Here is a 22,396-nt window from a genome sequence, read left to right as displayed (position 1 = left end):
ATGTTTGTTCCTTTTAACCAGCATCTCCCCATTTCTCACAACCTGGGAATGGATCATGTCATTCTCTGATTCTATAAGTTTGACTTTCCTAGATTTCAAATGAAAATGAAATGAGGTGGTATTTTTCTTCATTAGGCTATGTGAATTGTTCTTAAGAATTCATCCTTTTGGACATAAGTTGTCACAAATGGTAGAATTCTGGCCTTGTTTAAAAAAACAAGGAATGTCATTCGAATTTTTGTATATCACATTTTTTATTCATCTGTCTACAATTAGGTCCTTCCCTTATCTTGGTATTTTGAATAATGCCACAGTTAATATGACAGTGAATTTATTTCCTTTGTATATTCACTTAGAAGTGGTACTCCTTGCTCCTCTGTAACATTGGTAGGGACCCACACCTCTGGGGCTCTGGGGCAGAGTTAAGAGTGAATAGAGCACTGTGAATAACACTGTTAAATACTGTTAAAGCACTGTTAATGATTAGTCTTGATTGTACACACCTCCTATGGTGTTTATTTTTCTTCTTTAACTGTGTTGAGATGTTGGGAGTTGGAGAGGGTTGGCAACTGTTAGACCCTTTCCCAGGGCCATAGCTTCTTTGAGCCAAGGAGTGCTAGCCAGGTAGCCATATTTCTCTCATGTCAGAACCAGCTGCTTTGACTGCAAAGAATAACTCCAGCTCCTAAAAGTATTGCCCCAGAAAGAAGTGTGCACCAGACTCTTGTCACCACAAGCCTAGGTGAACTGTAGAATGCCTTGTGTCCAATTCCACCCAGGCGACAGGGGAGGGTACTTACTTCTTCAGGTGACCCAGAGGACCTGTGAGAAGTGCCAAATCAATCCTTCTTTTGCATGAAAGGATTGTTATGAGTTGTAATTGCTCCCTACCCCTTTATCTCCCCCTCTTTTTCCCATTTTTTGTCTTTCCCTTTCTCCCTCTCCTTGGGCTATTCAAGAAGGAAGGCTTCTTGCTCACTTGTGTGCAGCTGGGAGACCAGCTCCTGTGCAGTGCTGCCCCCTGGTTTTGCAACATTAGGTCTAAATAATTTCTCTCAAGTGGTTTGTCTATATCGGATTCTCAATTAGTACAGCAGTGAGCTGGTAACTGGGAAGAGATGCAGCAGAGGTGGAGGTAAAGACAACATCAGTGGCAGTGTGGACAAGCAATTTCCATAATAGCTGGAGCTATGAGCAGAAGCAGCATCAGGGCCATCAGTAACTGACTGAGGTCTCCCCCATCAGCAAGAGCATCAGCAGCTTGCAGGGACATTGGCAGCTATTAGCCCACAGTAGGGAGGGGAGAGACTGTCAGCTGGAATGGCCTCAGGCTGACTACAGCCCATCAGGCCTGGAGGTGGGAGAAAGGTGTGTGACAGGAAGATGTCACCTGCCCCAAACCCAGAGAAGAGTTGTAAGATACCCCCATCACAGGCTGTCAATCACCCCAGGCACTAAGTTGACCTCAAGATGTGGAAACCTGAGCACAAAACCTTCCAGCGATTTTTGTTTCCTTTCTAGGAACTTTGTGTACACTTTGGCCAGTGAGAATTTTTAAGAATTTGTTTTGTGAGTATTTCAAGGACTCAGTATCTTATGTTGAAATATTTATATGTGGCAAAAAGTAGTCCAGGAAAGTATTGTGACTTTTGTTTCTTTTTGTCTCACAAGACTCTCACTCTTTCCCCACTGCATAAGAAAGGTAGACCTATGGGATACACTCCTGGTATTTCAAAGGATTCACCCATTGGGTGTCTAATGGCTAACTGGAGTCAACTTAAGTCAAAGAGGTTCAAGGAAAAAAAGACTAGCCATCCTTTGTAACAATGCCTGGCCATAGTACAAAGTAGGGTGCCAGTAAAATAGGCCAGAGAATGGGTCTCTTTTATAAAAATGTGGGAAAACCCCCTATGGCCAGACCTTCATGAAAATGTGTACAAGAACCCTAGACTGAAAAGTTCCTGTTGTGTTTATGCAACCACAATACCCAAGGCCCCTGAGTGTACATATCCTGAAGTATACACCCAATGGGACAAAGGCTAAAGATCCCAAACTCTTCTTTGCCCCTTCATAGAATAATCCAGAAAGAAAGAAAAGGATGCAGTTTGTAGGCATCCTAACCATCCTATCAAGATAATCTCGAAGAGGCCCCCTCCCAGAGTTTACCCAATCAGAGCCACGATGCCTGAGTGTAGGAACCAGAAGGCATACTGTTGGAAGGAAGGGCACTGTCAAAGGCACTGTCCTAACCTTACCAAAGAAGGCTGTACAGGAAGCAAACCCAGTCAAGCCTGAGCAGGGTTTTCCTGATGGGGGAGATTGGCCCTTGGGTTATGTTATGGAGGCCCAGGGGACCTCAACATTGTCTTGCCCTGGGGCACTTCTTGCCATGGCAGGTGATTGCAATTTTCTGAATCTCATGTGTAAGAAATATCTCTCTCACACGTGCATGTGAGCATATGTTGTATGTCTACATGCATGTGTTTACAGGGCAACCAATTGACCTAAAGAAAATTGAGTGTTCATTTATCAAAAACTAGGGCCCATACTTAAAAAGCTGGACATCAATCTACCATTTGATCCAGCAATACCACTCTTGGGGATATACCCAAAAGACTGTTACTCCAGAGGCACCTGCACATCCATGTTTATTGCGGCACTATTCACAATAGCCAAGTTATGGAAACAGCCAAGATGCCCCAGCACTGACGAATGGATTAAGAAAATGTGGTATCTATACACAATGGAATTTTATGCAGCCATGAAGAAGAACGAAATGTTATCATGCACTGGTAAATGGATGGAATTGGAGAACATCATTCTGAGTGAGGTTAGCCTGGCCCAAAAAACCAAAAATCGTATGTTCTCCCTCATATGTGGACATTAGATCAAGGGCAAACACAACAAGGGGATTGGACTATGAGCACATGATAAAAGCGAGAGCACACAAGGAAGGGGTGAGGATAGGTAAGACACCTAAAAAACTAGCTAGCATTTGTTGCCCTTAACGCAGAGAAACTAAAGCAGATACCTTAAAGCAACCGAGGCCAATAGGAAAAGGGGAACAGGTACTAGAGAAAAGGTTAGATCAAAAAGAACCTAGAAGGTAACACCCATGCACAGGAAATCAGTGTGAGTCAGTGCCCTGTACAGCTATCCTTATCTCAACCAGCAAAAACCCTTGTTCCTTCCTATTATTGCTTATACTCTCTCTACAACAAAATTAGAGATAAGGGCAAAATAGTTTCTGCTGGGTATTGGGGGGGGGAGAGGGAGGGGGTGGAGTGGGTGGTAAGGGAGGGGGTGGGGGCAGGGGGGAGAAATGACCCAAGCCTTGTATGCACATATGAATAATAAAAGAAAAATGAAAAAAAAAAAAAAGAGACAATCCACAGAATGGGAGAAAAATCCTCACCAATTATTCAGCAGAGAAAGAATCAATATCTAGAATATACAAAGAGCTAAAAAATAACTAAGCAACAAAAGAACAAATAATTCAATTAATAAATGGATAAATGAATTGAACAGACAGTTTTCAGAAGAAATACAAGTAGCTTAATAAACCCACAAAAAAAAAAAAAAAAAAAAAAAACCTAGAGCCCAAATGTTAAAGGAAAATTGTAGGTAGACAAGACTTGTTTAATATTGGCAAAAAAATCTGATGTGCCTTTTGATTAACCAAGTGCCCTTAAACTTAACTTTTTTAACCTTTCTAACGTGGGTCTCCTTGGGCCTATAGGCCTACCTGACAAGGATTTCTCCATGGCTGAAGAAAAGCATCTGCGTCAACCTTCTTGGTTCAGTTTTCTCCATGGTTGCAGAGTCCATTGGTTTTCCCTGGGTCCTGTTGCCCCTGACTCCAGATATAAGGTGTGGCTGCATGACAAAATGCCACAGGGAATTCTTTTCAAATCATCTACAGATGTGAGCACTACAGTAGGTAAGACTGTTAACCTAAATGCCTTATGGTTCATGTGACTTAAGTAAATCTTCAGATGAATGAATCTAAAGTTGCAGGAAAATTTTCAAATAGATTACTGGCCAAATACTCTGGGTTTCTCAAAATACAATATATTTGGGTCCTTTCAAGGAGTTAAAACTCATAATTAGTGTAATCATAAAAGCAAAGTGCAAAAAAGGAAACAAGCTGTGATTCAATAAGGGAACTGGAAAAGTCCACATTGGCAGGAGAGTAATTTCATGATTGTTTCAAATGATGATGAAGCAAGGCAGAAAGGAAGCAATAAGTAGGAAACAGGAAGGGCATTGAAGTTTGAGAAATGGAGTGTTTCAATTGAGAAAGTGAAAAGGAAGAGTATGTTTATGGACTGGAAAGGATGTGGTAAAGTAAGATTTTTGCCCCATGACTGGATGGCTAAAAGGAAGGAAAAAGGCAACAAAGGGTGTAACTCAAATTTCAGAAGGTCTGTGAAGGGTAGATCGAATTGTTAATCATAACTTTTAACAACCAGGTTTAGAGAAAAGAACAAGGAGTGTTCTTAAAATTGGCTTTTAACAAAATTGAAGTGCTCTGTAGTTCATTGGGTCCCTCCTAAAACTTCATAATTACCAAAAAGACTAAACCTTCACCTGTGGAGCAGATGAGATCAAGGTAGCCGTGAACTCTAGACTGGCAGAACTGACCTTCTGGGTGTTCACAACCAAGAGTTGGAGGTCAAAACTGAGGAAGATAAAAGACAGGCATATAGTCAGTGTTTGACCTTCATACCCAAAGGCCAGCCAGGACCCAGGGGACAGTGGCACCTTTCTAAAAGAGAGGGGTCCTTGCATCTCCTGTAAACCACTTGACTTTTCCATTGGGAGGAACCCAAAGACCCTAGCTATAGGAGCCAAGAGGCCCCCCAGGAGACCTGAAAAGTTGTCCCTAAAGAGCATAGGCTGATCTTAGAAGTCGGAAGAAAAGGTCAAGTTTGCCAACATATAGGACCACCTACTCAGTCTGACCCAGCCACCTCCTGGTGTACCCTCCTCACCAGTCAAGAAGTCAGTTTCTTTCCCTCCTTTGCCTTTTATTTTGGAGTACTTGTCATTTAGTTGCACTCATTGACTAGTAACTTGTAGTCCTGCCTTGATGACCATGTTGGACTGTGGACTGGTTGTACCAGTTCCATACTCTTCATAGGTTTGGTTCAGAAACATGGATTGGCTACAGGTTAGATGCCTCAAAAGAGTTTTGGATTGTTGGTTAGGACACAGTAGTGGTTTTTGTTTTGGTTTCTGATGTGTGTCTGGCTTTTACTCAGGTGTTGGGAACACACACACACACACACACACACACACACACACACACACACACACACACACACACACACACCCCCAGGTTCAGGAACCTTGTTAGTTCAGTCTATTAATAAAAGTTCTGGAGTTATGGCTTAGGTGTCCAATTCTGGTACTGGTGTTCAAGCAGAAACTCTGATGTGGTCTCACCAGGCAACTGGCTTGTGAGTGATATTTGGAACTTCTGTCCACAGGGTTAGTTGGCGTTGTGAGGTCAGGTAAGACTACCTGCCAGTTCATGCACGGTGATCAGAGCTGTATTCAGCAGGCAGCAGCTGGAGTGTTCTTCAACTGCAGGTCTTTTTGGTCAGCTCCTCCCCCAGCAAGGGGGGACAGTCAGTTGTGAATGGTGCCCTCTTTCTGGAGATCATCCTGGGATCCACTACCTGCCTTGCTTTAGGAGGTTAGTTTGTTGCTCTTCTCCCTCTCTTAGCCTTTATGCCTCTCCTGATCTCTGCAGGTGCTGGTGGCTCCTCTATGCAGTTGGTTTGTAGGCCCTGTCCTGGCTTTCAGCCTTTGCTGCTTTATGGTGCTGTCACTGAGAGTTTGGTCCTGGGAGCACAGTTCCTTGCCCCATCCCTGTCAGTTCAGCAGTGAGAGATTGTCTCTTTGCCCCTCCTGTTGCCCAGGGCATGTTCAGCAGTCCACCACGCCCTCTAATGTTGGTGTTAGATTACAGTTTGCTGTTTATGGCTTTCAGTTTTTCCGGGGTGGGGGGAGGGTAAGGGTTGTTCAGTCCACCTAGGTGCTGCACTGGATTATTTTCCCCGGGGTGGGGTGGGGGGGTGGGTAGGGGAGCCACGTGTGGTGTGTGATGCTCATCTGTATCTTCTGCAGTTTCATGCAGGCAGCTTTGGAGCCAGGCAGCATTGTTGGGTGCAGTGCTGGGAGGCTTTCCATAGGCTAGGGGTCCAGGACGTCCTTGGGTTTGATTCTGATCGATGCTCTGTCGTGTTCTTGTTGGGCGATGAATGAAAATAAAAAGAGAAAAGAGGCCCGGGGCTTTTTTTCCCAGGACGGAAGCCGGACACATCTTGCTGGCTGTGCAGGGCAGGATTTTCACCTGTCAGTATTTAAAATAAGTTTTAAAGATTTCTTCGTTTTGTTTTGGAGCACAAGGTAATATATATGACATGTCTTTCTAGAGCTTTTAAATTTTTAAGAGTTTACCTTCAGTTCAAATGATTTGGACAGACTTACACTTGGCTGAGAAGAGCCAGAGGGTCTGTCTGCATAGGAATTTACCTTTGTGTGGCCTCCTATGGTGTAGCTGGTTTATGACACTGGCAACACCAAGATGGTTCCCATACCACTCACTTTCTGTCCCTCTGTTGACTGTCCAGTCTTGCCTTCCTCCCCATGGGCCACTGCTGCAACTGAGTTGTCTTTTTTAAATGATTGTATAGTTTGTAAGCATGGTTACTTTTTTGGAAACCTTGAAACCTGTCATGCAACTGATGTAAAATAGCCCACATACAGTAGTCCCCAGTATTGGAGGCTCCACTTTCTGTAGTTCCAGTTACCTTCGGTTGAGCAGCTTCTGCAAATACAATATAATACATGAAGAGGTTTGGAGACCACATTCACATAAATTACCTTAAAAATCACTGCTATAATGATTGTATTGCATTAATATTCTCTTAACAAGTTAAACTTTTTTGAACAAATTAAACTTTATCATAGGTGTGGGTGAGTGAGGATGCAGAGGATATGTTTCTATCTGCAGTTTCAGCATCCACTGCGGTCTAGGACCAAGTCCTTCCCCAGGGTAAGGAAGGACCTCTGTATCCTCTGTTCAGCTGTCATGCACTGTTGATCTTATTGCTAGGAGCAAACGGGGTTTGCCTTTAGCTTGGGGAGTACTGTTAGTTAGGGTGGAGGAATTATGGTCGTCTGTTTGCATGGCTCGCTTGTTGAGGAATGGCCACTTGTGCTCCATACAGATTCCGGGATCTGGCAGAGAGCTCTTTTCCCCTGGTCTCCCTAGCCCTGTCTGTCACAGCAAGAGCCCTTTGAGCGCACCTGGGAAAGATCAGAAAAAGCTCTGGGGGTGGAGGTCTTCCATTGTCTCTACAGAGGATTCTGCTAACGGGCGAAAAAGGACTGGAATCATTAAGGCATTCAAGTCCTTAAGTTTGTTTCCCCCAAGATGACAGGAAGCTGCAGGTCTGCGGGCTCTAAGCCTGGCCCCCGCTGCGTAGCCCCGCCCCATCTCGCCCGTCACTCATTCGTCCTGCCCAATGGCGGCGGAGGGTGGCTGACACGGGGCGGGGCCTGGAGCTTGGAGTGCCTCACCTGTCCTGGGAGACTCGCTGAGGTACCCGGCTTGCCCAGAGGCACCGGGCAGCCGTTGGTGAAGATGTCACGTCCGTTGGTCCGGACCAGTGTGTGGACTGAGGCCAGAAGCTGAAGCCACCCGGCCGCCCACGTTCTGGTGAGTGCCCGCGGTGGTGGTGGCGGTGACGGTGACGGTGGCGGTGGCGGTGGAGGTGGGAGCGGCGTTGGCCTGGGACATTGGCCGTGTCCTTCCCCTGGGGGGTCGCGGGGACTCAGGCCTGGCTCGTGGGAGCCCCGCGCCGCTGGCCGCCATCCAGTCCGCCCCTCGGAGCGCTCCACCAGCCCGGGGCGGAGCAGCTGCGGGGGTCGACACCCCGGAGCTCCGTTTCCCCGCAGGCCGTGCGTAGCGGGTGGGGTGCGGGGTGGGGAGGTGGGGGTCAGCAGCAGGGCAGCGACCCCGTGCCGCGGTTCCCCCGGGCGTCGTGCGTGGCCAGGCCTTTGGCGCGCCCGGCTCTGCAGAGGGCCCAGGACGGGACCTCCCCGGGTTCAGAGCCTCCTGATGTCCGCCGCCCGAGTAGCTGGATTATAGTCGTGACCACCGGTGTCCGGCTCGTTCCATCGTCTTTAGAAACAAGTTATGATTCCTCAGATAAACTCACTCATATAAAGTTCTAATAACAGCTCCTAACCTACAGAAGTAGTCTATGATTTAAGGACGTGCATGTCGGACCTTATGGTCCTTTAGCAGCAGGGTCACAACTTACTTAAATCAAGACACAATTACGAGATAATTATATCGGGCTGGTGTACGAGCATAGCGTACTCGTAATTATGTTTAATCTGTGCTTGGAAAATACCCTAGATCAGTCCTATCAAATTAAGAGCGTCACTGAAGGGCGTTAGCTGACCTGCGAGGTGTCAGTGAGAACTGCCACAGTTCGCTCGCTTATTTAGTCAGTCCTGGGACTGACTCTGGGCTCCCACGGGCTGAGCACGCTGTGCTCTTTGTTGGCGGGAAAGGCTGACGGTTGGCAAACCGCCAGGCCAACGGTTTCCCGCACAGCTGTCACTCACGCGACCGACCAATGGTGGCAGCGGGTTGGGCGGCGCGGGGCGGGGCCTAGGGCTCCAAGTGCCTGCCTTTCTGGGAGAGAGGCTGAGGTTCCAGGCTTTACCTAGAGACACACCAGCTGAAGGCAAAGGTATGGGCTACTCGGCACGGCTGCCCTCGTTCTGTTGGGGGCCGTGGCGTCAGCCTTTGATAATGGCCGGGCCTGTCCCCTGTCGGGCCGTGGCTGCAGCCGGGGAGCCGGAAGCATGCAGTGGCCAGTGGGATCCCTGCAGCTGCTCAGTTGGCACCGCCTCATGCCATCTGGTCCACTGGCTCTGGCAGACTGCTCGGGGTCGACACCCCGGGACTCCGTTTCCAGGCATGCCGTGCAAAACGGGTGTGGTACATGGGTGGGGAGGTGGGGAGGTAGGGAGGTGGGGGCCAGCGCAAGGCCATCTACCCAGACTGCGGGATCTTCCTGGGTGTCATGGGCGGCCAGACCTTTGACATGCCGGGGAGAGCCCTGCAGCCCAGGTTTGCAGAGGACCGAGGAGGGTACTTCTCCGGGGTTCATGGGGTCAGTGATTTAAATGAGTGAGCCATAGCATTGCATTCTTTACTCTGTGCAAGTATTTAGTCTTTAATCCCTAAATTATAGACTCAGAAGAAAACGATGGTAGAAAAAAAGAAAGCACTAGATAAGTAGTGAATGTAGGTTATTACAATGTATCAAATGACAAAATTGGGTCAAAATTTTAAATTTTAAATTTTTTGGAAGCACTGAGGTTTGAATAAATTTTAAAATTTTAACACGATTGTTTATAACTAGGGTTACAAACATTATGTAGTAGGTGTGTATTTATGTATGAATAAGTAAGGCAAAAGGATATCAACATCATAATGCCAGCGACAGCTGGCAAACCACAAGTTTAGCAAAATATACTAAAGGTTCGTTCCCTGCATTTACCTGCCATCTTTGAAACATTATAATGCCAGATTTGTGAAATTAAGATAGGCTAAAGTTATAGCACATGTTATGATATATAATCATGGAATCAACTTTGGATTTTAAGTTTACTTTCATTTTCTAGACTAGCCAAATAAAGACAATTGGGGTATTACTTAAAGCAATGCAGACTAATTTTCTCCTCCAAAGAACAGAAACCTTTTTGAAATGGATGAAATAAAAATATATTGGTATGAAGTTGTTCTGAGGCACATTTATCTATGGTGCTTTCCCCTATACTTTTAACAGCAAAAAAAAAAAAAAACAAAAAAAAAAACCTTAAAATAAACTTTAAAAAAGTTGCCCAACATATATTAAAGATGTGTCATTTTATGCTTATGTTCCTGTGATTTACATGTGAGTAGATTAAAAGCCACAGTTTTGAAGATTTTAATAATCTCTCTAATTTTAATGCAGAAGCTGAATGACAGAAAAATTACTGAAACATAAACTATGCATCAATTCCTCAGGAAAGGCTGGGGTTCCTAGCTGCTTCGGTGCTGGATAGCTGCCAGACTCTGCAGAATGGTTAGTGGAAGATGGTATGCTCTTGATTAGGTTCATTTGACCTAAAGGAATGTTGCCAGAATGTCAAATAGATGTACAACAAAGTCAGTCCTTAATTCTACCTTGTACTTTAGATATGCAAAGTACTTTTTATACTGGAATAGAAGATAATTCCCAATGTCCACTGTGGTGTCATTCTGAAATGTCTAGGTAATCATGTCATTCACCTCAACTGGGCATGGTGGCCCACACTAATAATCCCAGCACTTTGGAGGAGATGGAGAGGATCTTGGTTTGAGAACAGCTGGGGCAAAAAGTTATCAATACCCCATCTCCACATACTAGCTGTTGGTGGGAAGCATGTGCAGTCCCAGCTACGTGGGAGGCATAAGCAGGAAGATCTTGATGCCAGGCCACCCTGGCAAAAAGTGAGACCGTATCTAAAAAATAACTAAAGGAAACAGGTCTGGAGGTGTGGCTCAACTTGCAGAGCACTTACCTGGTACACAAAATGCTCTGAGATCCAATTCTAATGTCTCTAATAGCAAAATAAAACCCAAAGAGCCATAGAAAAGGGATAAAGCCACACATGTTGAACATTATAAAAGCCACCAACTCCCCTTTGTTGAGCCTCCCTCTATTGTAAATCTTCTCTGTCTGAGAGTGTTTGGTTTTCACCTAGTCCAGGACACTTATGATGGGTGCATTTTGCTTCTGTAACAGTGGCTTTTAGATGCAAAGTTTTGTGACTCTATTCACTTCCCTGGACGTTCTTTTAGTATGGAATGTGAACCTCCACACCTTTGTGAAAGTGAACTATCTTCCATAATCCTGTGATGAGAAGGCCACATTTGCCCTTGTAGGCAATTGGCTGCTCACCTGCCTATCCCCTCCACCTTTCCCTTCGTGTGGGCAGTTAGCCCAGGACAGGCCCCACTTGCACACGTCAGGCCAGCGTGCCCACGGGATCCCAACACTGAAGAGACAGAACTTGCTTTAGCCCCAGTGCCTCCTTCTGACCTCTTACATCATCCTAAACAGGACACTCTGCCACTCAGGGCCTCACTGTGCCCCAGTAGCCCCTCTTCTGTGCCCCACCCCCAATGAGACATCTTTGCATCTACACTCTAGGGCTGCCACCTGTGTGAGATAACAATTGGAAGAGACTTGGATTTGGCAGGGTGTTGTGCCATTTCATGGAATCCCAGCACTTGTTTTAGGAGTTAGCTTGATCTTAGGCAGTTAGAGCTGGGGGCCACAAAAGACTACTTAAAATGTGCAAGAAACAGATGTTAGGCAAGAGAACAGAGATAGCACAGAACAGTGCCGAGAATGTGAGAGTGAGTTCAGAATAGGGAGGGAATAAGGGCCCACCCAAATCCCTACCTGTTAGAAAGCCATCTCCAGGGTCCACCCAAGGGCCTGACTGTCAGAAAGCTGTCTCTGTGGCCCACCCAAAAGTCTCCCTATCAGAAAGGTATTTCCAGGGACTTTCAAAATCTGCCCCAAAAGTGTGCCAGAAACTAATAAAAATTTCTAGATGTTGCAATTCCTACAACTCAGTGTTTCTGAGTCCCAACCATGCAGGTGCTCTTTCTTTCTTACTTCAACATACTTCTTTCTCACTTGCCACTCTTGTTGTCCATTGTCTGGGATTGTCATTCTTCAACAGACCCTGGAAAATAACTCAAGGAACTCAAAACCTGCATTATATTTTGGTGTCTTGGCTAGGAAACAAGAAGCTATTTGAGGGTGAGTGGATCCCCAGCCAATAAGTCTCTGGATTGCTCTATCCCTTTGAGAGGATGGGCCTCACACATCCTGCTCTCTCCTGTGCAAAAAGGGATCTAAGACAGGTAAATGTGAAGGGAACTTGTCCTTAACTACTGGTGGTCCCTGGCTAGGGTGACTTTGTTGGGACCCAAAGGTTAAGAAAGCATTGACCTGCATCTTTGTCACTTCCAAAGGTGGCCAAATCTTGTGGAACCCCAGGCTGCTCCTGGGCACAGTGAACAGCCAGATTTCTCTCTCTTCCTTCAATCTTGTTTGTCCCAAGGGAAGGGGGACCACCATATGCATAACAGAAATGCTCCTTAACTCCCTAGGCACGCACCTAGAAGTGTTCTCTTTTTTGTGCTGCCTGCTCTGATATTCCCTGTGAACCACTGGGAAACCTTCCCTCCAGAATTCCAGTACTAATCTATGCTGAGACAGGACCATGGCCAGTTCTAGGCCAGTCCTAGCTAGTTAGGGAGACCCTGCCATGCTGTAGATAGAATATGGATAGGAGGGACAAAACAGCCAACGGATTTCCCTTGTGCTTTGTTTGTATAGCAAACTGGCCCATCAGTATAAATGTGTAACCTGTGCTACTTCACAACTAACTTTCTATTTTCCATTCTTTTTCAAGGTTGGTGTGGAGTTAGGTATCAATGCCAGGGGATGAAGAAGTGGTTCAAGTTGGAGGGTTTCATATCACATGGACTTGTTCTGGGCACAGGTTTTTCCTTAATTTTTTTTTCTTTTCTTTTCTTTTATATATTTGGGGGGGATAGCACTGGGGTTTGAACTCAGGGTTTCATGCTTGCCAGGCAGGTGCTCTTAATGCTGGAGTCACTCCATCAGCCCTTTAGTGAGGGCTTTTTTTCCACATAGGGTCTTGGGAACTGGGCTGGTCTCTTACCACTGTCCTCCTGATCTCTGCCTCCTGAGTAGCTAGGAATATAGGTATGACCCACAGACACCTGGCCCCCTTCAAATTTTTTAGCCTCATGTAGCATGGTGGAAAGAGTAATGATAAGGGGCAGCAGTTATGAAAATGCTACTTGGTATTAGGCCAGGGTTTCTATTTTAGGGGGTCCAGTTTTTGCTTTGCTTTGCCTTCTGGGATTGAAAGCTTGGGTGCTGGCCAGGTGGCTTGAGTGCCTGCCCAGCAAGCATGAGTCCCTGAGTTTAAACCCTAGTATGATAGGATAATGAGTGGGTAGGGGAGCAAGGAATTGGGGAGAAACATGTCCTGCTCCCCATGAAGAAATCTGCTGGCAGTGATGTGAGAAGTCCAGAAAAGGGAAAGACCAGACAGAAATTCTCCAGGCTTCTAGGTGCCAGGGTTTCTATTTTAGGGGGTCCAGTTTTTGCTTTGCTTTGCCTTTTGGGATTGAAAGCATGGGTGCTGGCCAGGTGGCTTGAGTGCCTGCCCAGCAAGCATGAGTCCCTGAGTTTAAACCCTAGTATGATAGGATAATGAGTGGGTAGGGGAGCAAGGAATTGGGGAGAAACATGTCCTGCTCCCCATGAAGAAATCTGCTGGCAGTGATGTGAGAAGTCCAGAAAAGGGAAAGACCAGACAGAAATTCTCCAGGCTTCTAGGTGCCAGGGTTTCTATTTTAGGGGGTCCAGTTTTTGCTTTGCTTTGCCTTTTGGGATTGAAAGCATGGGTGCTGGCCAGGTGGCTTGAGTGCCTGCCCAGCAAGCATGAGTCCCTGAGTTTAAACCCTAGTATGATAGGATAATGAGTGGGTAGGGGAGCAAGGAATTGGGGAGAAACATGTCCTGCTCCCCATAAAGAAATCTGCTGGCAGTGATGTGAGAAGTCCAGAAAAGGGAAAGACCAGACAGAAATTCTCCTGGCTTCTAGGTGCCAGGGTGGGGAGGGGGAGTGGGGGGTGAGGTAAGTGAGGCTCATGTCTATAATCTAGCTACTCAGGAGGCAGGTTATCAGGCAGATCATGGTTTGAAGCCAGTCTAGACACATAGTTCTCAACCCTATCTTCACAAAACACACCACATTTAAAAAAAAAAAAAAAGAAAAGAAAGAGGGATGGGGAGGTTGGTGGAGTAGCTCATGTTGTAATCCCTAGTCCAAAACCCAGTATACCCTCACCAGCACCACCACCCACACACACACAAAAAGAAATTAATTCTCCTGTCTGGCAGAATGGAGGAGGGCCACAGGGAGGAAGTGCTCAGGCATTGAGGATTGAGTAAATTGTCCCTAAGTGGATGATGGGGCAGATGTGGCTGGCCAACATGGAGAATGCCTTCCTGTCACTGAAGTGAACATTTTAAGAGAGGAAAACCTGGAGTGATCTCAAGAATAAATTTATAGGATCACATAGAGGTAAGCCAAGAAGGAGAGGAGGAGGGAGAGCGACATTAGGGCAGTAGAGTGGTGGGGCAGGCATGGGGCAGGCTGATCCAGGGCAGTGGGGCTCAGCTGCTGGAGCAGGCTGAGTGGGCCACATGGAGCTCCACTTGTGCAGCAGGTGGCCAAGGCATTGGTGTGAGCTGAAGCTGGAGTTGGATCAGGTGCTGGTTTGGGACTTGGGGCTGGGGCTGAAGCTGCATCCAGCCCAAGCTCCTGAGCCTGGGCTAGACTGACCTGACAGCTGCAAGAGGAGGAAGGATGAGGAAGAGTCCCCTGTTCTTTTAGGGTCACAAATCCTGCCCACTGCCTTCCAGAGCAGGGTCTCCCCCAGGAGTCTTCTGCCAAGGCAGAGATCTCCCTGATGCTGTGCCCTTTTCCCACTTGAAGAAGCTCTGTTCTGTGTGCCTTTCCAGCCCGCTTTCTTTTCACTTCAGGTCTCAGTCCTCCTCTCATGTTCAGGCTGTGCCCCAGTGAGCTCCACGTGGAAGAAGTCAGCTGGGTGCACCAGGTGGGAGCCAGTGAAGCTCAGTCTTGCCTTGGGCCAGTGCCCTGTTGGGTGGGTCTTGATGAAGCCCCGGGCAGAAGGCTGGAGCCAGGCATCCAGGAGGGAGGGCACTACCTGAGCACGGTCTTGGGGAACTACAAGGTGAAAGGCCTGGCCTTTTCATTCCCTGGAGCAGTGGCTGTGGAGAGGGGGACAAGGCTTGACCCACACCCTCGCCCATGCCCACCTCCAGTATAGCAGTCCTGGTGGAAGGCCCTGCCCATCCAGGAGGAGGACGGACCTGGCCTGCGGAGTCCACAAGGTGAGGGAGGAGGGTTGTATGACGTGTGCATGGATAGCTCCTGAGTGAGCGAATGAGAGGAGTCTACCGTGCCCAAACCTGACTCCCACTTGTGCTGAAGAACCTGCTGACCTGCTGCCCCACTCACTTGACTATACCTCATGCAGGTCTCATAACCTCAGCACCAATGTGCCCCCACATCTGGTGAGGCTGTGAGGCCAGTTGAATCCCCCTACCTATCTTGGGTGCTGCCTGCTCTGATATTCCCTGTGACTCACTGGCCAGTCTCCTAGACTAAGAAATCATTACATAGCAGTTCCTTTGTTTTGGGTATTTCAAGTAACATAGAGATGATTAGAAGTATACAGAAAGATGTGTGTAATTTTTATGCAAAGGCTGTGACATTTTATTTAGAGGATTCTAGCTTCCACTGGTTATGGGTAAGCGGGTCCTGGGACCCAATCCCTGTGGATGCTGAGGGACAATTGTACATAACTGAAGATTCTGTTGAACTGGAAGTAAAGTACAATCACAGTACATCCTTGGGCACCTCCTTCTTCAGTGGGAGACAGGCCCTGGACACAACACAGCACAGTGATTTCTGCTCTATATCTGTTGTCTTCACTTCCTGGGATGCTCATTACCATTCCAGACAGTGAGGCATCACTTGCTGGATGGGGCTTTTTCTAACTTCCCATCTGCTCTCTCAGAACTCTCCCTTTTGCACACAGAAATCACCTCCTGTCTCGCCCATTCCTCTGTATTCATTTTTGAAATATCTACTTCAGTTATGAGCCTGTAATTACCTGATTATCAGACTGTGCTATAACCATTTTACTTATCCCAACCTTGAACACTGTGCCCCCTACTTTTGGCAATCCATATTTAATGTTCTCTAGCTTTTAAATGATGTGAATATTTTCCTTTCTCTCCAACAAAAGGAAAAGCATGCATAAAGCAGTAACGATAAGTCCTCCAGGTGGTGATGTGCTGTCCTGGTGTTCAGATGACTGCCTTAAATAAAGTACTTTTAGTTAGGGGGACCCTGAAAGAACACCAGAAAGCCAGGGCTTATGAGCTACATATCAGAGAAATTGATGTAGTCTTTATCCATTTTTGATTCCTAAATCTTTATTGCATGTGTGTAATTATGAGACTTTACACATTTTAGAATTGGAAGATATGACCTTCATAAATTTTTATTTATATACACATTCTTAATAGAGTGATAAGTTTTCTCACACTTTGAAAGAATTTATGTACAAGAGCTAGCATGTTTACTTCACTGAGTAAATGTCTGAGGATAATCTGTTCAAGGAAATCACTAATGAAACCTGTCTCCTGTGTGTACAATAGAAATACTGGCAGCATAGATTGAGGCCACATTTCTGGATCAGACCATATTAGCTTGAGTAGACATGAAAAGAATGAGAACCCTGGGTGGGTGGTTGGTTGTGCCTCCCATAAAAGTATTGGTGACCCATCTTGCTTTCAGGAATGTAATGATGCAAGATTTTAGTGATACCGTTTTTCTTTTTTCTATTTTCACAAAAAAAGAGTTAGTGGCTGCACTCCACTTCTATAAAATAAATGCCAGTGGCTGGAAATTGACCTTGGACAGAGAATGAACATCACAGATTTGGCCTCCTCTGATCAGCTATCTCCTGATGTTCAGTGACAGTGGGAAGAACTAGAAGCAATGTCAACGTGAAGAAAGCATCTGGGTAAGTGGTTTGTTGAGAAACAGTGTTTGTCAGAGTATGAATTATGCTGGCTACTGCATGTCACTGCCATATCTCAGGCCAACCTAGAAACATAACTTCCACAAGCACTTTAACATGCTTTTAAGTGCGTGCAAGATACCAGTTGAATTTAAAACACATTTCCCATGTTTAATCTATGAGATAAGTAGAATAATTTTATAATGTAGTGAAATGCTGGAACTGTCTTCTCACTATTCCCTTAAAGAGTGTGAAGTCTAAATTATAAATTATTCCTATTAACTTATTTTGTTCAATTACACGGTGGTTTGCATTGCCTTACCCTTGTGATCTATGATTAAGTGAGATTTCTAAAAGATACTGAACATTTCAATATACGTGTAATGGAAACTATTTCTTTTTTTTTTTTTTTTCATTTTTCTTTTATTATTCATATGTGCATACAAGGCTTGGTTCATTTCTCCCCCGTGCCCCCACCCCCTCCCTTACCACCCACTCCGCCCCCTCCCGCTCCCCCCCTCAATACCCAGCAGAAACTATTTTGCCCTTATCTCTAATTTTGTTGTAGAGAGAGTATAAGCAATAATAGGAAGGAACAAGGGGTTTTGCTGGTTGAGATAAGGATAGCTATACAGGGCATTGACTCACATTGATTTCCTGTGCGTGGGTGTTACCTTCTAGGTTAATTCTTTTTGATCTCACCTTTTCTCGAGTACCTGTTCCCCTTTTCCTATTGGCCTCGGTTGCTTTAAGGTTATCTGCTTTAGTTTCTCTGCGTTAAGGGCAACAAATGCTAGCTAGTTTTTTAGGTGTCTTACCTATCCTCACCCCTCCCTTGTGTGCTCTCGCTTTCATCATGTGCTCATAGTCCAATCCCCTTGTTGTGTTTGCCCTTGATCTAATGTCCACATATGAGGGAGAACATATGATTTTTGGTTTTTTGAGCCAGGCTAACCTCACTCAGAATAATGTTCTCCAATTCCATCCATTTACCAGCGAATGATAACATTTCGTTCTTCTTCATGGCTGCATAGAATTCCATTGTGTATAGATACCACATTTTCTTAATCCATTCGTCAGTGCTGGGGCATCTTGGCTGTTTCACAATTCCATTGTGTATAGATACCACATTTTCTTAATCCATTCGTCAGTGCTGGGGCATCTGGGCTGTTTCACAATTCCATTGTGTATAGATACCACATTTTCTTAATCCATTCGTCAGTGCTGGGCATCTTGGCTGTTTCACAATTCCATTGTGTATAGATACCACATTTTCTTAATCCATTCGTCAGTGCTGGGATAGCAGGTGTGAGCTACCACACTCAGCTTTTTATTCATTGAGATGGGGTCTCCTAAACTTTCATTGGTGGGGCTGGCCTTGACCCACCATCCTCCTAACTTCTGCCTGTATAGTAGCTAGGATTACAAGTGTGAGTTACCATGACCATTTCCACAGTATAAAAACTCTTTATATAGCATTACATTGTATTAGATATTACAAGTAATCTAAGATAAATTAAAAGTACACAGGAAGATATGGATAATTGATGTGAAATAAGTAAAAGGAAATCAATTTTATAATGTATTAAAAGACTGCTTATTTTATATTTCTCATAGCCACCTAATTACTGTGAAGTCAAAGTGATAAGTAAGTCACTTTCAGCTTATTTATTTTGTTCAGTTACAAAGTAGTTTGCATTGCCTCAGCATTGTTAATGAAGGAAATTCATTCTTCTATAACCTCAGATTCAGTGACACTTCCAAGAGTTACTGAACATGTAAAACTGCATGTAATGAGAATGTCCCAATAGAGAATCTGTTCAGAAAACAGGTCCTACCCTGGAATGAACACTGGGACAGTGTGGCCCTTTTCATTCATGGTTTATATGTCACTAAGAGATTCTTTGGAATGGTAACTACTTTAAATTACTTTAGATCATCAGTGACAAATTCCTTACTTCTGAATATACGCTCAAACTCCTTTCAGATGCCTTAAATTTTGTTTGCTTAAAATTTTAATTATCAAGTACATACACTATATTGCATATTTAGTATTTAATATTTGTAAGTCATATTGTACCCTGAAAGAGGCTGAAAAGGAGATCACTGGAACAGTCTGCACATTATCTGTGACTGGGTGTTTGAACACGCTTTGGAAGTAGAGACTGTGCAAAGTTTGTCAGCAGGTGAAGATTTCACTTTTTGAATAAAAACATAGTTTATATGGTTTCCAGGGGCTAAGGGAAGGGAAAAACAGGGAGTTAAATTGAATGGACACAGAGTTTCAGTTTGGGAAGATGAGAAATTTCTGGTGATGGATGATGTGATGACTACACAGTCATGCAAATATCTTAATGTAACTGAACGGGATTTGTGTATGAAACAGAAATATTTAAATAATGGATCCATTAAAAAGGGAGAGGCCTTTTATTTAAATGGAAATGCAAGCAGGTCTTAAATCATAGGAAAGGTTTCAGCCACTGAGGAAAGGAAACAAGGAGTCTCTTAAGAATGAACAGTCTCATCTGATGTGCAGAGTAAATATCCTCCTGTGGAATGTCCTTGAAGAGGAGTCACTGTTTAAACAAGGTCAGATAAATGTTCAATGGTAAAGAACACATTTCCTATCAGATGTGACCAACTGTGATCTTCTTTTTTCATTATTAGCCTCTTATCAAATCACTTGGTTTATTAAGGTTAGCTATCAAGCACCCATAAAGGAGTTAGAAGATGGTTTGGGAGATCAGCGCAGCATGATGTCAGGCATCTCTGGATGTCAGGCATCCCAGAGTTCTTCTGAGGGGAGTGCATGGCATACCACATTTTATTCCACTAAACTTTCTGCCTCGCTAGAATTGTGATTTTTATGAATTGAAGGCTGTGATAATCCTGCATTGAGCAAGTCTGTGTCTCACATTTTGGTAATTCTTGGAATATTTCAAACTTTTCCATTATGATTCTGTCTGTCATAGTGATCTTTGATGCAGCTATTGTAGTTGTTTTGGTGTTCTGGAAATACTGGCAGATAAGAAATCAAGTGACACTCAGAGAAGTGGGAGAACTCAGATTTTTTTTTTTTGTTTTCATGCTGGCAGTCCCAGGTGAGCTCATACTCAAAATTTTGGGCCCCAACAGTGAAACCACAGGATTCTTAAAGGGCAGTGCAGGGGATTGGATTGCAGGGAACATGCTGGTTGCTAATAGATGGACTTACACTGGGGTTAGGGAACCTGGGTTGTTTAGGTAGGAGCAGCAGAGGGGCCTGTTTAGGAAAGTTTATTTACAGAAAGAGACAAAGGCAGGAATGGGAAGCAGGGGATCTATAGAGGGAAGTCTGTTTAAAGAAGGGGACAAAGAATGGCAGGAATGGGTCATTATCTCCACATGGGGCCTTTTATCTTGGCCGTGGACTCATTTTATGGCTTAACTAGGAATTTCTTGTGTCCCATAACCTGCTTTGAGGTGATCTTCCTGTTCATTCCCCCTTTTGATGCTTTTCCTACTTGTTGACAAGCATTGACCCTAGGTTCCTGGGATTCTATCAGGTTCCTCCTGTCCCAGGGTTCTGTATTGCCTTCATTCACAAGCTAATGAAGTCCCCAGTACCACCAAAAAGAAAAAACAAAAAAAACAAGCTAATGAATTGAGCTGTGGCATTGATAATGCAAGGTCTGAATATGAGGGCCAATAGGAGCTTGAAAAGAGGACCAGCCAAGGGAAGAAGCCATGAGGCCCAATTCCAGATGCTGCTCCATCTGTTTCAGATATTTGCTAATTCCTGTCTCCTACTTGTGACCTGGTCCTGTAATTGTTGAGCCATGTCTCTGACTCTTCCTGACTGATTCACATAAAAGCAATATTCTTCATTTAGGAAAGGGCAGAGTCCCTCCCTTTCTTGGCAATAAATCCAACCCTCTCTGATTTTGGAGGACCACTAATGCCAGGGAGTCCAGCTGGTCCTGTATGGCCACTATGGACCTAGCCACTTGTTCTATGTCATTTGTTAAGTCTGCTGATAATTGATTATGGTAGGAGGCTGATGAGGCAATTCCTCCTATGCTTGTTCCTATCACAGCCATTATCCCTAATCCAATTAATAAAGTTGTGAATTGGATAGCTCTCTTTGATCATGAATGGGCCATCGAAGGTACGGGGAGGGTCTGATTGTTAGGCACTATGTTCATCTGGGGTTTGAGAAATGCTAATGTGAAAATACCATTCCAGTTATAGGCAAGCACTGATAAGCAAGGGTCCTGCAGACAAAAAAGGTTCCTGAGCTGCACCATGGTCTGTCAACTGTACATCTAATGGCAGTGGCTGTACAGTTTTGGATTTGGGCACATTGGCTAGCAGCCAGTTCCCCCACTGGATAGTATCCTCTTGAATTGTAGATACAATTGGGGGCCCTCTGAGAAAACTGGATATTGCTTACTTTGGGTTTCATCTTCTGTAGGCATAGTCACTGCCATGGTGAGAGTATTGGTTCTATCACTGTAAAGCTTGTGGTTCCTCCCTGGGTGAAGGTGATTTGGGCTCCAAGCTTTGTTAGTAAGTCCCTTCCCAGAAGAGGAATTGGGCATCCTGGTAGGTACAGGAATTAGTGAGTCACCATGTGCTCTCCTAATCCCACGTAGATTGATGGGTCTCATAGGAGGTTGATCATGGCCTGGGGATTTTCTGAATAAGGTGGCATGTGGTTCCTTTAAGAGGTCAGTTGTACTGAAAGGCTGGTAATAGAGGACAGAGCATCTGGGCTGCACCAATTGGCTGGGGCCCTGTGTCTTGCAGAGAGGCCTTTGTAGGGCCCTGGCCAGAGGGCCTGGCACCTGGGATTAGTGAAGGCAGCAGTTCAGGGGCTGTAGACTCAGACTCCAAGTCATTGATGGGTGTGGGAGATTATTGGGGCTAGGAGGCTGCTCATGGGGATGAGGGGGACTCACTGAAGGTTGTGGACTGTCTGGGAGAGGTGGTACTGGCTGCTCTAATGGTGGCAGAGCACTGGGAATGTACAGCGGAGGCACAGGTGGTTCATCTTCTGGATCCCCTTGCAGAACAGGTTTGGTCGGCTTATGGTCTTTAGGCTTCATTACCTGGTCCATGAAAACTCTGCTCTCTTTTTGTTGCTGCAGACCAAGGGAGCATGGTCTGAGCCAACTGAAGACAGGAGTTGATATGGTGGAACTGATTGGGATTTCTGGTGTAGGGAGTAGATTATGAGAAGCCTATGAGAACTTGACATAAGCACAGCTGTGTTAAGTAATCTGCAGGCTGAGTTGGCACAGCTCCAGCTGCAGATGGAAGCCAGCACAGCTATGCCCAATAATCTGCAGGCTGGGATCAGCTGCAGAAGAAGGCAAGGGCAAAATGCAGCAAGCTGTTTTTCTTAAGATGTTTATGTTCAAAGAATAGTGATCACAAGTTCCTCCTGTGTCCTGATAACTACGATGTCACACCCCCTGAGAACAGCTGCTCTACTTCCTTGTTTGCCACTGTACATAATAAACTTGCTGGAGGTGGACAAGGGCTGCTGTGTTTCCATCACAACACCCAGCCCACCTGACCCCAACTTTCTGCATGTCTGTTTTTTTGTCTTTTTTTTAATCT

The 22,396-nt window shown here is 45.2% G+C and overlaps 1 protein-coding gene across 3 annotated transcripts in view; it reads left to right on the top strand.

The window, feature by feature from the left end:
* The window catches only part of LOC109678314 (uncharacterized), a 155,757-nt gene that overhangs the window by 63,367 nt on the left and 69,994 nt on the right, over positions 1-22,396 (top strand). For 2 of the 3 annotated variants that reach the window (XR_012440566.1, XM_074052538.1), the window contains 8 exons: positions 3,740-5,701; positions 7,242-7,732; positions 10,050-10,160; positions 11,871-11,995; positions 12,550-12,639; positions 14,076-14,259; positions 14,721-15,092; positions 16,629-16,795. The gene's annotated coding sequence lies outside the window, so the exon portion shown is untranslated. Of the gene's footprint in view, positions 1-3,739; positions 5,702-6,103; positions 7,067-7,241; positions 7,733-10,049; positions 10,161-11,870; positions 11,996-12,549; positions 12,640-14,075; positions 14,260-14,720; positions 15,093-16,628; positions 16,796-22,396 lie in introns of those variants that run through there. The other variant, XR_012440567.1, reaches the window with a different exon arrangement.

The sequence above is a fragment of the Castor canadensis genome, chromosome 13, assembly GCF_047511655.1.
Source record: "Castor canadensis chromosome 13, mCasCan1.hap1v2, whole genome shotgun sequence".
NCBI lineage: Eukaryota > Metazoa > Chordata > Mammalia > Rodentia > Castoridae > Castor > Castor canadensis.
This window is presented reverse-complemented; position numbering and strand designations above follow the sequence as displayed.